Source organism: Staurois parvus, unplaced genomic scaffold (assembly GCF_062004578.1).
Source record: "Staurois parvus isolate SC_StPar_1 unplaced genomic scaffold, SC_StPar_1.0 ptg000159l, whole genome shotgun sequence".
NCBI classification, from domain to species: domain Eukaryota; kingdom Metazoa; phylum Chordata; class Amphibia; order Anura; family Ranidae; genus Staurois; species Staurois parvus.
Window position 1 is genome coordinate 1,967,023 of NW_028317955.1, and position 15,478 is coordinate 1,982,500.

Consider the following 15,478-nt stretch of genomic DNA (forward strand, 5'->3'; position numbering starts at 1 on the left):
TATGTAAAGCGCTGCGTAAATTGACGACGCTATATAAGTACCTGTAATAAAGAAATATAGGAGGAGAGAGAGAGATAGATTAGTTAACCTCCCTAGCGGTCTGATTATGTCAGTATTTCTGTGCTCAAAGCGGTACATTGTTTTCCATAGAAATATGTTGTTATTTTATTGTAGGCCTGTAATTCTTAGGAATAACTCACTGAAGTCTGTCCGAACAAGAGTCTAGTAAACATCACGGGAATTATAAAATTTGAAACACGAAATCATAAATGATAATATAATAAATAATCATAAAAAATAATACTATAATAATAATAAATGTAATTCTATGATATAATCAAACCAAAAACACTGAAATTTGAAATATAGCTCCAAGTTCGCACATTACTGAGCTCAGTCACAGAATCGTTTTTAGTGTCTGATGACGAATTTCCCCACGAATCATTATCACTCAATTCTGCAAGTGGTTCTGATTTACTATTGCTGTTTTCTAGCTGATCTAAAACCACTTTTGACCTAAAGGGACGCTTTTTGGATGCCATGGACTTTTCTAAGTTTCCAGGCAGAAAGAACAGACAAAATGCAGGCAGGGCACAGGACAAAGCACTCGGGACAAAATGTATGTGAAATGGTTTGATGCAGTAATGTAATACTATCAGATTTTAGTGTATTAAGTGAATGTCAAATTTTTACTTTTTTTAATTTCCTGCCGGTTCCATCCCCCTACGTCCCGAGGCTTGCAGGGAACGGAACCCGGAATACGGATGCTGGCATCGGCCGGAGGAGATAGCCGGGGATGCTGCAGGGGGGACATCGCGGGAGCGCAGGACAAGGTAAGTGCTGGAGGGATCCCAGAGCAACGCTGCAGGGTAGTCCTGAGCGTAGCCCAGGGTTACTAGTTCGGTAATGAAAGTTAACCCCGAGCTACACTTGGGAATACCTCCAGGGGGTTAACGAGAGAGATAATATATAAAAATAATTATATAGACAGCAAAGAGCCCTTGTGCAGGAACAATTTATAGGGTAATTAGTGGATTCTTGTGTCTGGGATAACAAGTGTATGTGAACATTGATGGCTGCTCAGCCTGTACAAAGTAATGACAGGCTGAGAGAAGCCAATGCTGTTGGCATGTAGCTGCACACTCACCAGTTATGTGCAGTCAGGGGTGGATGGTGACCCTAGATACATCTGGCTGCGTCCAGGGTCATTCATCCATCCCTAACCACAGATAACCTCTGGATGTGCGAATGCATGGTGAACAGCCACAGCTCCTCGCTGCCTGCTTCTACTTTTTACAGGCTGAGCGGCATTCACCTGTCATCCCAGCCGCAAGAATCTGCTGATTCTTGTCGCTGAAATCTAGTGTTTGCATGTAATTTCCCATATGAAGGAGGCCATAAGGTTCCCCCTATGATTTACTTCTAGTGTCAATGCTTACTTATTATGTATAGATCAGCCTTGCTCAACCTTCTTACTTAAGAGGATTTAATTAATTTTCAGGTCCCAGGGAGCCCTTGTAAAATCAATTAATTGGAGAGCCTTTGGAAAAATTCCCCTTACATTGGTAGTCAGTGGAAAGAATGCCCCCATTATGGACAGCTAAAAAGATCATTGGTGTCGTACCGCTCACTCTGGCCAAGTGGTCTTGGACCTGGAACTACAGAGGCACCATCAAATTAGAGGCTAATTGGGCACAGCTCAAGGAACCCCTAGGAACCTTTGGAGGAAAACTGGTTAAGAATGGCTGTCTAAATTGGTCATAATGCTTAATATGATGGTCTTTTACTGATTACTGGGCTTTTTACAATGCTAATCAGAATGCCACCACTACTGCTAACAACATGTCACTGGCTTTGACAAGTGGTGTTGTACCATATCAGAAGTCAACCACATCTTAAGTAACCCCCTAGAAATCTCTGGAGGAATCTTGGTTCAGAATGGCCCTTGGAAATAGACTAATAGAAAACCAACTAGATCCATAACAGTCAACTATATCCCGTCACTTTTAGTCCAAATACTGTTAAGAAGAAATGGGAAAAGCATTATGCATGTGTCAGTGAAGTGGGGAATGAAGGAGGTGCTCATTGCAAAACATCCCTTAGAGTTTATAAACCAGGAGCACCATTGGGACATTATGAAGACAACAATTCATTCCTTACCTTTAAGTGAGCTGAGAGGGAGAAATAGATTAGATAGGAAGAGAGAAAGATGATAAATGGATATGGATAAATGGATATGATATAATTGGCAAAGGGCCCTTGTGCAGGAACAAGTTTTCAGCTTCCCCCTATGCATTACTTACAGTATCTCACAGAAGTGAGTACACCCCTCACATTTTTGTAAATATTTTATTCTATCTTTTCATGTGACAACACTGAAGAAATGACACTTTGCTACAATGTGACGTAGTGAGTGTACAGTTTGTATAACAGTGTAAATTTGCTGTCCCCTCAAAATAACTCAACACATAGCCATTAATGTCTAAACCGCTGACAACAAAAGTGAGTCCACCCCTAAGTGAAAATGTCCAAATTGAGCCCAAAGTGTCAATATTTTGTGTGGCTACCATTATTTTCCAGCACTGACTTAACCCTCTTGGGCATGGAGTTCACCAGAGCTTCACAGGTTGCCACTGGAGTCCTCTTCCACTCCTCCATGATGACATCACGGAGCTGGTGGATGTCAGAGACCTTGAGCTCCTTCACCTTCCATTTGAGGATGCCCCACAGATGCTCAATAGGGTTTATGTCTGGAGACATGCTTGGTCAGTCTATCACCTTTACCCTCAGCTTCTTTAGTAAGGCAGTGATCATCTTGGAGGTTTGGGGGCGTTATCATGTTGGAATACTGCCCTGCGGCCCAGTCTCTGAAGGGAGGGGATCATGCTCTGCTTCAGTATGTCACAGTGCATGTTGGCATTCATGGTTCCCTCAATGAACTGTAGCTCCCCAGTGCCGGTAGCACTCATGCAGCCCCAGACCATGACACTCCCACCACCATGCTTGACTGTAGGGAAGACACACTTGTCTTTGTACTCCTCACCTGGTTGCCGCCACACATGCTTGACACCATCTGAACCAAATCAGTATACCTTGGTCTCATCAGACAACAGGACATGGTTCCAGTAATCCATGTCTTTAGTCTGCTTGTCTTCAGCAAACTGCGGGCTTTCTTGTGCATCAGCTTCCTTCTGGGACCACAGTCATGCAGACCAATTTGATGCAGTGTGCTGCGTATGGTCTGAGCACTAAAAGGCTGCCCCCCCACCCCTTCAACCTTTGCAGCAATGCTGGAAGCACTCAAATGTCTATTTCCCAAAGACAACCTCTGGATAAGACGCTGAGCACTCAACTTCTTTGGTCAACCATGGCGAGACCTGTTCTGAGTGGAACCTGTCCTGTTAAACCACTGTGTGGTCTTGGCCACCATGCTGCAGCTCATTTTCAGGGTCTTGGCAATCTTCTTATAGCCTAGGCCATCTTTATGTACAGCAACAATTTTGTTCAGATCCTCAGAGAGTTCTTTGCCATGAGATGCCATGTTGAACTTCCAGTGACCAGTATGAGAGAGTGAGAGTGATAACACCAAATTTAGCACACCTGCTCCCCATTCACACCTGAGCCCTTGTAACACTAATGAGTCACATGACACCTGGGAGGGAAAATGGCTAATTGGGCCTAATTTGGACATTTTCACTTAAGGGTGTATCCACTTTTGTTCCAGTTTAGACATTAATGGCTGTGTGTTGAGCTATTTGGGGGGGGAGCAAATTTACACTGTTATACAAGCTGTACACTCACTACTTCACATTGTAGCAAAATGTCATTTCTTCAGTGCTGTCACATGAAAAGATATAAAATATTTACAAAAATGTGAGGGGTGGACTCACTTCTGGGAGATACTGTATATAGTATGAGTATAAACACTTAGGGGGAGATTCACAAGAACTGGAGCACTCAGAATCTGATGCAGCTGTACATGGTAGCCAATCAGCTTCCAACAACAGCTTGTTCAATTATTCCTTGACAATAAAACCTGGAAGCTGATTGGTTTCTATGCAGAGCTGCACCAAATTTTTCACACTCCAGTTTTAGTAAATCTCTCCTTTTAGTGTGCAGGATTTTAACCTGGAATATGGAAACAACTGCTGCAAAAGTGACTGCAGAGCTCAATCTCAGTCCCATGAAGACTGAGATTGATCTCTGCAGTCACTTTTGCAGTTGTTTTCTTATTCCTGGTCACAATCCTGCACAATGTCCTTTTGTCTCTTTTGATCAGTTAACCATGTCAGCCATGCTTGTGCTTATAACCTTTGATCCTGTACCTCACGACATGGCAAATAAATTGGCAACTGCAGTCACAGAGGCACCAGCTAAGCTTTCTGAAGGCCCCATCATCACATTGAAAGGTAGACTAGCGACTATGTACAAATTTTGGCCAACCATGTGAACCCCAAGGTGCAGGCATGGTTTCCTGAAGACTGTGCCCTTTACCAGACGATCATGCTCCAATTCACACAGCTGGTGTTGTCAAACTGTGGTCTGACAAGCATGCAGACAAAGTCTCACACCTTTCCTGGGAAGGCAGTTGCTGGACCTCAAGATTTTAGAGCCAATATGGTCAGTTTTTGGGAACAAGGTTGAGGCTCATTTTCTGCCTCCGGCATCTCTACAAGAACTGGAACAATTTTTGCATGAAGAGTGGTATTAGATTCCATTATCCATCATCCAAGACTTATATTTGTCAATTCCCAGGAGAATTCAGGCCGTCTTGGATACTGAAGGTGGTCCAGCCCCAAATTAAGTTTTCTTTTACCTGATGTTTTTATAATCTGTACTTTTTAAATGTCATTTTAACTAAAAAACATGTGCAGCAGTGTTGTATTTGGAAGATCTAAAACTCAGAACCTGTAAAATTTGTTTTCACATGCTTGTTCTTTCAGCTGGTTGCACCAAGAGCTTGGAGTGACAGCTCAGAGAATCTTCAAATCACTGCCTGCAAACATTGCATTCCCTGGAGCAATGAGGTACAACAAGCAGTGCTGGTGACCTGACGGATGAGCAGAACAGGCTTCCTGGGGATGCAGCAAATCCAAGGCAGACCAACCAAAAGACTGATCTGCACACCGCAGCATCATTACATCCAGTCTCTGAATACCTAACATAACCATGGCAACCCAGCATCTCCATTCCTTTAAGAAACAGAAGTGGTTTTTCTTTGAGATTTTATTTCCCCGGTGGAGTCTTGAGATGACGGCGGCTGTTAACAAAGAGAGTATGTAGAATTGAATTTATGACCTCCAAGTGCAAATGAAGGACACGGTGCAGTTTCATAGGCTGACCATACCCTATACAATCTAAATTTACAATCTCATTTACACTAACCAACAACTACATTGTATCCAATTGCCTAGACCCTTTTACTAAGTGATTGGATTGTTTAGACTTACCCTCTTATCAAATGATTTTGGTAAATTTCAAAAAGATCGTATAACTAGACTGTAATGCCTAGTACACACAATTTTTTTTTTTTTCATTAAACCCAGTGGGGTGGAAAAAAAATATGATTGCTGTACTAAGCGATGTTAGTGCAGCGATCCCTCCCACTGTGCCTTTGTGTTCTGACAGGGGAACTGCCCCCCCTTCTCACCAGAACACACTGATCCGCACTCACAGCTATTGGCTGCGACTGCTGAATGAATGCTGGTTTTCCAGCATGTCCCTTTGACAAAAGCAGGTCCTTAGACCAGCTTCTGTTGGAAGGACAGCTGTACACATGGTCCAAATGTCGGCCGGTTCCTGCTGAATCGGCCAATATTCAGAAAGTATGTACCCAGCTTAACAGGTATGGTCACTTTTGGGCTAACCATGATACAATCTAATTGTACAACCTCCTATAGATCTACCAGCAACTGTGTAGTGCAGGGCCCAGTCTGATTTGACGTCAAATGAATACATTATTTAGGTTTCTCGTAATATATCCAAAGGCGATTGTACAATCAGAGTCTATAGTGTACAGCCAGCCTTAGGGCCTGTTTTGACAGACTTTCATTTGGTTCAGACCGATTTTACACTCCCATAAAGGAAGCAGGTCAGGAGTAGGTCAACTGCAAGCAAAATGCTCTGGCAATTATTTCAGTTTGAAATATATTGTCTTCAAGCAGGGTTTTCCTTACGCAGGGGCCATGCTAATCGTTTGTATTATCCCAATTTTAATGTACAGTGGGTGTAGAAAAGAATCTTCCCCCTTTAAAATATTCACATTTTGTTGATTAGCAGCCTGAAATGAAGACAGCCACAGTTTTTGTTGTATCCACCTGTTTTTACTCTTATATACTAACTTATAACATCCAAGTGAAAGATATAACACCAACATGTCAGTAAAAAAATTCAAAAACACAATCACCGATTTGGAAAAAGGATCACCCTCCTCCTAAAAATGATTTGTAAACTCAATCAGGTGTAGCTAATCACCTTCTCAATGGCACACAAAGCCATTTGACTTTCAACTGTGATCAGCTGTGGTCATTTCTATTAGCTCAGCATTGAAAGAGCTTTCCTGGAGCATTTCAGTGCAACTGAAGCAAACAATCAACTATGGGTGTCAAGGCGCTGTCAAAAGATCTCTGAGATAAAGTTGTGGACAGGCACAAGTCAGGAGTTTGATTAAAAAAAACTTTCCAAGGCTTTATCAATGTCTAGAAGCATGGTGAAGTCTATTATTAAGAAGTGGAAAGTATTTAATACAACACAGACCCTTCCTGGATCAGGACATTGCTCCAAACTGGATGAAAGAGCCAGGAGGAAACTGGTCAGAGAGGCTACCAAGAGGCCTACAGCAACTCTGAAGCAGTTGTGGGAACTTATGACAAAGTGTGGTCATTGTGTACATGTGACAATATCACAAATTCTCCACAAATGTGGCTTGTATGGGAGGATTGCAAGAAAAGAGCCACTCCTCAAGAAAGACCACATGAAGTCATGACTGAGCTTTGCCAAAACGCACCTTGAAGATTCTGAGGGCACATGGAAAAAGGTGTTATGGTCAGATGAGACTAAAATTGAATCATGTGGCCTCCACACTAAATGATATGTATGTCAGAAATCCAATACAGCTCACCATCCCAATAACACCATTCCTACAGTAAAGCATGGAGAAGGTAATATCCTGTTATGGGGGTGTTGCTCAGCAGCAGGGACTGTCTGGAGCACTTGTCAGGATAGAAGGAAAAATGGATGGGGCAAAATACCATCAAATTCTTGAGGAAAATTTTCTGCCCTCTGCTGGAAAGTTGTTGATGGGAAGGTTTACCTTTCAACATGACAATGACCCAAAGCACTCAGCAAAAATGAGCACACAGAGGTTGAAGGAGAAATGGTGAATGTCCTTGCATGGCCTAGTCAGAGGCCAGACTTAAACCCCACAGAAAATCTGTAGAATGACTGCAGTCCACAAATGGTCACCTTTAAAACAGAACTGAACTAGAGCAGTTCTGCAAAGAAGAGTGGGCAAATATTGCAAAATCTAGATGTGCAGAGTTAGTGGAGACATATCCTAACAGACTAATGGCTGTGATAGAAGCAAAAGGTGGTTCAACAAAATACTGATACAAGGGGGTGATCCTTTTTCCAACTCAGTGTTTCTGATTTTTAACTTTTGTTTTTTCCCCTGACATGTTGGTGTTGTATCTTTCACATGGATGTTATAAGTTGCATTGAGTAAATACAGCCGGATAAAACAAAAACTGTGCCTGTCTTCATTTCAGGCTGCAAAGCAACAAATTGGGATTATTTTAAAAGAAGGGTGATTCTTTTCTATACCCACTGTATGTTCTTCCATATAGTGGACAGTGAATTCTGAATTAGCTCAGAATGAACTCAAACTGACACCATCAACACAAGCTCAAATCTTGTCGACACAGCATTCTAATAAATGCCGACATGCAAAAGTGTTTTAATACCAAAGATTACTTTATGACTATTCAGACATGATATTACAATAGCCTGTCTAATCTTGCTCTTGTGTTTTCTGGCAACAATTCTGTCCTTGGACTTGTGTGTACAGACACTGAGAAACCTTGGGGACTCTGTGCTTTGCTACCCCTCTGGTGCTTGATAGTCAGTGTGGGTCTGAGAAAGGGAACACTGGCTAGTGTTCTGAAGAGCTTGTCTAATTGATGCTACTACAAAAGACTTTGCTCAGTTGCTATTACTTCTAGACTGTTGCAGTCTACCATAACAGGCCTCTACCTGAGGAGCTCAACCCTGTTACTACTACTACAGCTAAAGGGATGTATCTCTCAGTTGAGCAATGTAGAAGTCAGACTTCCTTGTAACATATAGCAGTAAGTAGTTTTAGGAGTGAGCCAAGTTCAGATGTGCTCCATGTGAATAGTTCCAATTTTGGAGTATCCTACTACAATTCCCCATCCCTATCCCCAATTCTACAATAAAACTCCAAAAACAAACATCCCCTACACTGGTCATTGACGACAACAAGCATAAGTGTGTATTTGACCGAAGAAATACCCTGTGCCTGGCTGCAAAGCAAAGTAAGGGGAAACGAGGGTAAACATACAAGCGGCCCTCACGAGGGTGGCACTACACCCTATTGGCAGGTCTTTTCTGTATTTATTCCCTGGAGCTGGTTGAAAGAGTGATTTGGGAACTAAGAAACAAGCCTGTAAGAGTGGGAGTGTATAATATAAAGAATTTACAACCTTCTTGTTCACATAGGAGGTCACATAAAATCCAGAGTGTGTAACTCACTAAGGGTGAGAGGAGTGGCACCTGCACATACGGTCACTGATTTCATTAGTAGAAAGTACTTTCGAGTGGCACTTTATTCCAAAATTTATATGAATTATTTATGGATCATAACACAGGAGACAGACATTGCACTGGGAGCATGTTAGAGTGAGTTTTGAATGTTGGTTTTGTGGCACAAATATCATTTAGACAGACTTGTCAGCACTTCTAAATAAAAGGTAGTTGTCTTGAGAAGCACCTTAGGGGTTGTGATTTCTAGTGATATATATGTGTTTCTTTATACATAGACTGGGCACTTTATGGTATAGTATTGATAAGATGAATGAACTATGTGCCTTAGTGCTGCACTACTAAAAATACATAGATATCATGGTTTTCCTGTATGGGACTAAAGGTCCCATACAGCAGTGAAGGGACTAAATGTCCCATACAGCAGCAGCTTATTAGGTGAAATAGGGGTAATGTCACCATAAGTGCAGTCCAAATCTGGGAAACAGTTTCATAAGGCTCGAAAAAATCCAAGAAACACTTAGACATCTAATAGAGTACACACTGACAGGATGGGGTGGAACCCAGTCCTTGAGACCATAAGCTTGGATAATGAACCACCTAGAGATGGTGGAACAAGAAACCCCTGCACCCTTACAGGGACCATCCTACTTGCCAAAAAGGGAATCAGGCCTTCCTAAAGAAGCATAGGGATTGACTCTCACAGCCCAATCCACATCCAAACAATGGAGGGACAGAGAAATGATGTGGTGGCCGAAAGGAAATGCAGAAATTATCTTAGGGCAGAAGTCCTGGGTCTCAACACCATATTGTCCCTATGCAAACTAGAAAATGTTTGCCAGTTCAGGCACTTGCCTCGCAGGGGTGATGGCTACTAAGAATAACACTTTGTGGATGAAAATAGGAAAAATGGGTTCAAATGGTGGTTTCCAAAGAACAGAGGAAACCAGGTTCATATCCCACAAGAGTTATAGGGGAATAAACAGGGAATGCTACATGGCAGATTCCCTGCACAAAAGATCAATGAGTGAGAGTCTCAGAAACGAGATAGAAAGGGCAGAAACCTGACTTATGAGTACTACAGTGGGTAAGAAAAACACAGACATCTGCCCTGCAAGGGCCCCGAAGGGGGCTACTGTAGTGACTAAGGTTAGATTAGAGAAACCAAGGAGGGGGGAGCAAAACTTCAGCTTGTAGTCTTTGAAGACCGTATCCCATACCTATTCGTTGCTGACGGAAGCAGTCCAAATGTCCACAAAGGGTAACAAATGCCCCCCCCCCCCACTCTGGAAAAGTGAGGGGGCACCTTCATATTGAGGAAAGTTTGAGGATTTGGTGGAATTTGAGCTCCAAGCCTTGCAGGTGGGCTGGTAGCCAATCTTGGGGTGTCTGGACATACATAGTTTCAGATTGTGAAGAGGGAACCCCCCCCCCCCAAAACATACCTTAAAGTGGAGCTCCACCCAAAAGGGGAAGTTCCACTTTAAAGGACTGCTCCCCCACTTCACATTAGGGATTTGCACCTTTGAGGGGCAGGGGGAGTTTTTGACCGAATTTGACAGGTACCCGCTCCCACTTCCGGTCCAATCGCATAGGCGATCGGAAGCGGAAGGTGTCCTCCCTGTAGTCTTTTCGACAGGTCCCAGAAGACTACAGGATCATTCATGAAGCGCAGTGCTACTCGCCCATGTGCAGTGGGTACCCGGCTGTGAAGCCACAAGCTATCACAGCCGGGTGCCCACACTGAAGATGCCGGCCTCCTGGAATACAGGACAGCTGGTTAAACGGGCTGCAGGGGACACACTACGGGACCGAGGGACAGGTAAGTGGCTGTTTTTTAAAAGTCAGCAGCTACAGTTTTTGTAGCTGCTTTTATTTTTTTGACAGTGTGAGTAGAACACTTTAAAATGTTATTTCAGTCAAATTCTAAGCCTAAAACCTACTCCCACCACCATTATACAACTATTCTACCTACCCTGTAAAATAAAAGATCTGTATGCTTACCTGTTCTAAAGCTGTGTCAGTCTAGTCACAGGATCGAGTCCCAGCCCTGGCTTTAGTGTAGAAAGGCGGCAACACCCGTCACTGCCATCGCCCATAGCCTATGACTGCCCCATAGTAAGCCTATGGGTGGTATTGCTGCCTCTCTACACTGAAGCTGGCGCTGGGACCCGATCCTGTGACCAGACTGACACAGCTTTAGAACAGGTAAGCATACAGATCTTTTATTTTACAGGGTAGTAAGACTAGTCTCAGGTTTAGTTGGAATTCGACTCAAATTACACTTCGCCGATAATGAGGAGGAAGACTTGGCATTTGTTCCTTAGGCTTCTTCTGCTGACAAAGATTGGTGCTCTTGCCACCACTAGCAACCTTGATAATGGTATCCAGAGTAGAAGATGCAGACACTAAGTCAAATACAAGAAGCTAGGGGCATAGATTTCATTCATACACGAGCAGGTAATCGAATCCCATTAGCAGCAATATATATATACTTCAAATTACAGTAATGTTAGACGTTGTATGGAATATTACTGAGAATGCAAAGGACAAGGGTTATGCAGACGAGGAAAGGAGGTGGTGTTCTGCAGTCTTGCAAGGAAGAACTTGGGCAGGGCTGACAACACTCCTTGGGATTTCAGGAGAGCAGAGATAGAGTTGTCAGCCTGGAATGGAAAGTTAGTGGTTCACTAGAGTTCATCATGGGACACAGCATATTCATATCCATTACAAAAGGGTTATGTTGCCACCTTTAGCTGACTGGACACTGGGGAAGGGGGATGAAAAAAAAAAAAAAAAAACACACACACAACACAGGAAGCGCTGTCCCTATTAGGGAACACTTTTGTTTTTTTTAGCACGCCATGAACCACAAAATAAGAGAAGCAGGGATCTTTGTGTCCCATGATGTGCTGCAAAAAAACCCTCCATTGTCCTTATCATACATCATGGGTCATCTTCACATCTGTTATGTTAAGGATGTCCCAAAGCACTGAATATGAGGGGAGGGCAACAAGCCAACTGGCCCCAAACAACGAAACCAGACAAAGGTTATAATGTCATGCAGCAGCCTGCAAAACACACCAAAGGCAGCATCCTCAGCAGGCCATGGCTTTACAAATATGAGCTATCAAAGTCTGATGTCAAATAGCCAAGGAAGAAACCATACTCTTGTCAAACTAAGCCACCGCCAAAAATGGTAAAACCTACCCATTAGACCATAAGTCTGAAAAATAAGGCGATGGATTCAATGAGAAAAGATAGACTAAACAGCTCATCCACTCCCTCATCATATCACGACTCGACTACTGCAACTCCCTCCTCACTGGCCTGCCTCGCCGCTGGCTATCCCCGCTTCAGTCGATCCTGAATACGGCTGCCAGACTCATTCACCTTTCCAACCGCTCCGTTTCCGCCACCCCCCTCTGCCAATCCCTCCACTGGCTTCCGATTGCACAACGGATCAAATTCAAAATCCTAACACTGACTTACAAAGCTGTCCACCATACTGCCCCGAACTACATCACTGACCTAATATCCAAGTACTGCCCAGCACGCACACTCCGCTCCTCACAAGACCTCCTTCTCTCTAGTTCCCTGGTCTCCTCCTCCCATGCCCGCCTCCAGGACTTCTCCAGGGTGTCACCCATCCTCTGGAACTCCCTGCCCCAACCCATCAGATTATCACCTACTCTCCTCTCCTTTAGGCGCACCCTGAAAACCCATCTCTTCAGGGAAGCCTACCCCACCCCCTGCTAACCTGCCGACCTCCTCCACTCTTCCTACCACTCCATCCCCCACAGCTATCTCCTCCTGTGCCACCATCCCCTCCCTCCTAGATTGTAAGCTCGAAAGAGCAGGGCCCTCGATCCCCTCATGTTTTGCATTGTATTGGTATTGTTCTGTCACATGTTCTGTCCCCCTTTGTAATGTACAGAGCTGAGTGAACTATTGGCGCTTTATAAATACTGTATAATAATAATAGACTTAGGTGAGTGACCCTTCCTTGGTTCTGCAATACAGAGAGTACAAGAGTTGAGGTCCCACAGAGTCAATGGAATACTGACCAGTGGGACAATACGCATGACACCGATGCACTAAGGAATGTGAAGCAATTGGTCTCTGAAAGAAAAAAAAAAAGACCGTTAATGCCTAAATCTAATTCTTGATTGTACTCAAGGCCAGTCCCAGATCAGCTCCAGAGCAGAGAAAAGCAAAGATGTGACCGGCCCACAACAAGCTTGCGAAGATGAAATACCCTAGCCTCACACCAAGCAAAATAATATTTCCAAGACCTGTGGTAACTATTCTTTGAAGTAAGTCACCTTCCGAGCCTTCAATAGAGTATGAATGAGCAAATCAGAGAGTCTCTCAACACCCTTGCTTCAACAGCCATGCCTGTGAAAAAAGATGGAAGACTGGACTTTGCAACAGAAAGAAGCTAGGAAAAAAAAGCTCAAGGGTTACCTTCAGTGGGGCAGCATAACCCTATCATAAAGGATATGAAGACGCTTGGTGTCCCATAATGTATGATAAAGAACAAAATATAATTAGAAAACGAATACCATCATACATACCTTTTCCTGCATTCTTTTGCCCAGTCTAGTGAAGTCACAGGTCCTCTCTCGGTAACGGCAGTAGGTGGAAGGAGATTCCTCCTGGAACACATGGCATGCTCATCTGCAGTACTGTGAGCTCAGACCAGCATGATAAGGTGGCCCTAGTGGGCATGTCTATGATTGCTGTATATACCCCAAAATCCCCAACTATGGGGCATATATAGCAATGCACACACTATAACCAAGCTCACCTGGAGGCAGAACGTTTCTCCTTCCCCAAAAAAAGATAAAAAACTTCAAAATAAAACTCCACATAGAGCTAATCTTTGCCAATGTTATCTCCGTGTGGAGACTGACTGGGGAGCTGGGAGGAAGCATGGCTTGTGCAGCACCTCATTGGCTGGATACCTCTTCATGGATTGGCAGAGGTTTTCAGGAGCCAGCTTCATCTCCAGCTATCATCATCCATTCCTGTCTAGGGACAGTGACACCAGGATCCAGAAGTGACGTTTTACACATTGCTTCTGGGTCATTAACAGAAAGGGGAGATCAGTGAACAGGTGTTCACTGATCTCCTTCCCTTCTACCAGTGGCACCCACCATGCAGGTCCCAGGTCTGTTTTTGGGAGTACAGAGCCTGGGAAGCATGGTAAGGCACATGGGAGGTGTGGAAGTGTTTTGGAGGCTGCACAGATCATTTCCACCTGACAGTCAGCCTGTCAGATTTACACGCACTCAATGAGATGCTTCCTGTTAGTTCCTATTTACACTTGTGTTTGAGGGACATTAAAAATATGTGGCTGAGCCACACTTTTACCACCCCATTCCCCAGTATGCTGCCACTGTAGTAGTACGGCAGTGAGGGGTTTTACACAGCACCCCACCGCTATTGCCATACTACAGTGGCATTGCCTTTGCAGCATAATGGTTGGAGGACATTAAAAGTGTGGTTCAGCCACATATTTTTAGTGTCCCTCAAACACAAATATAAATAGGAACTAGCAGGAAGCATCTCACTGTACTTGGATGATCGTCATCATTATCATGATGATCACGCAGTACAGAAGGTGCTGTATGTCTGTCTGTACACAGCGTACGGCTAGATTCCTGTCTGTGCTTCAGAAAACAGAATGGCTGTGAGCAACTGTCACTGATCAGCATTACAAAACACAGCGTGGCTTTAGCTGTGCCAGAAATTGAAAAGAGTCCCCCTCTTCTCATTGCCTCCTGGGCCCCTCTAGTGAACTAAAGGGGCCCAGGGAAAAAATAATTAGTTACAGCAGGGCTGGCTGTGCTGCCCTCTTGGCGCCCCTGGCCATGCCTACGCCCTAGGCGGCGGTCTAGTTTGCCTAGTGGTAGCCCTGGTCCTGCACACACCATAAGCTCAGACATATCACTGCAAGGCAATAGAAGACTTCAAGTGTATGTCTGCACCAAAGTAAAAAAGCTGCTCAGAACAGATTTATTGTTGCATGCATAATATATATATATATATATATATTTTTTTTTTTTTTTTAAATCCCACACCCTATATTTTTCACTAGACATGCATCTAAATGTCAGTCTGAAATTGGGCTGTTCACTATGTTCTCAAAGGATATTTGTGGCATCAGGATTTTTTTTTTTTTTTTTCCGCACATTGACTTGGAGGTTTCTTCATGGCATGCATACGTTTGTAACAACACTTAGGTGTTCATCCTTAATCACTTGCTATTATAAGATTTAACACTAGATATTTTTTAAGCCTAAAAAAAAAACAGGTTTTTGGGGGTTTTTTTTAATCGACATTCAGATGTAGAGAAAACTTTCACACCCTCTCCAACAATCACATTTTTCATTATTTGACATTTCATTTTCTGCTACACAGTGTGCAAAACCCAGCACTGCGAGTGAAAAGGGTTGTTACCTGACTAATTATCGTCCAATTTGATAGTAATTATATCTAGCAGCACCAAAAATGTAATATGGCTACAATACATCAAGTTGTAATAGCACTTAAGGCATGCTAAAATGGCCCTATTATACTTCATTTCGTCCTTCCTTAAGAGGTATTTAGAATGCCTTAGGTGTAATTGCAGATTGTTGAATGATGACCATTGGACATAAAAATACATTTGACACAGTTTTTATGAAAATCACAA

The 15,478-nt window shown here is 43.4% G+C and overlaps 1 protein-coding gene across 1 annotated transcript in view; it reads right to left on the bottom strand.

The window, feature by feature from the left end:
• Window positions 1-15,446: 15,446 nt before the first annotated feature.
• The window catches only part of MTCH2 (mitochondrial carrier 2), a 68,586-nt gene continuing 68,554 nt past the window's right edge, over window positions 15,447-15,478 (bottom strand). Inside the window, exon 13 of the mRNA XM_089675835.1 lies at window positions 15,447-15,478. This exon is cut by the window's right edge and continues 2,175 nt beyond it. The gene's annotated coding sequence lies outside the window, so the exon portion shown is untranslated.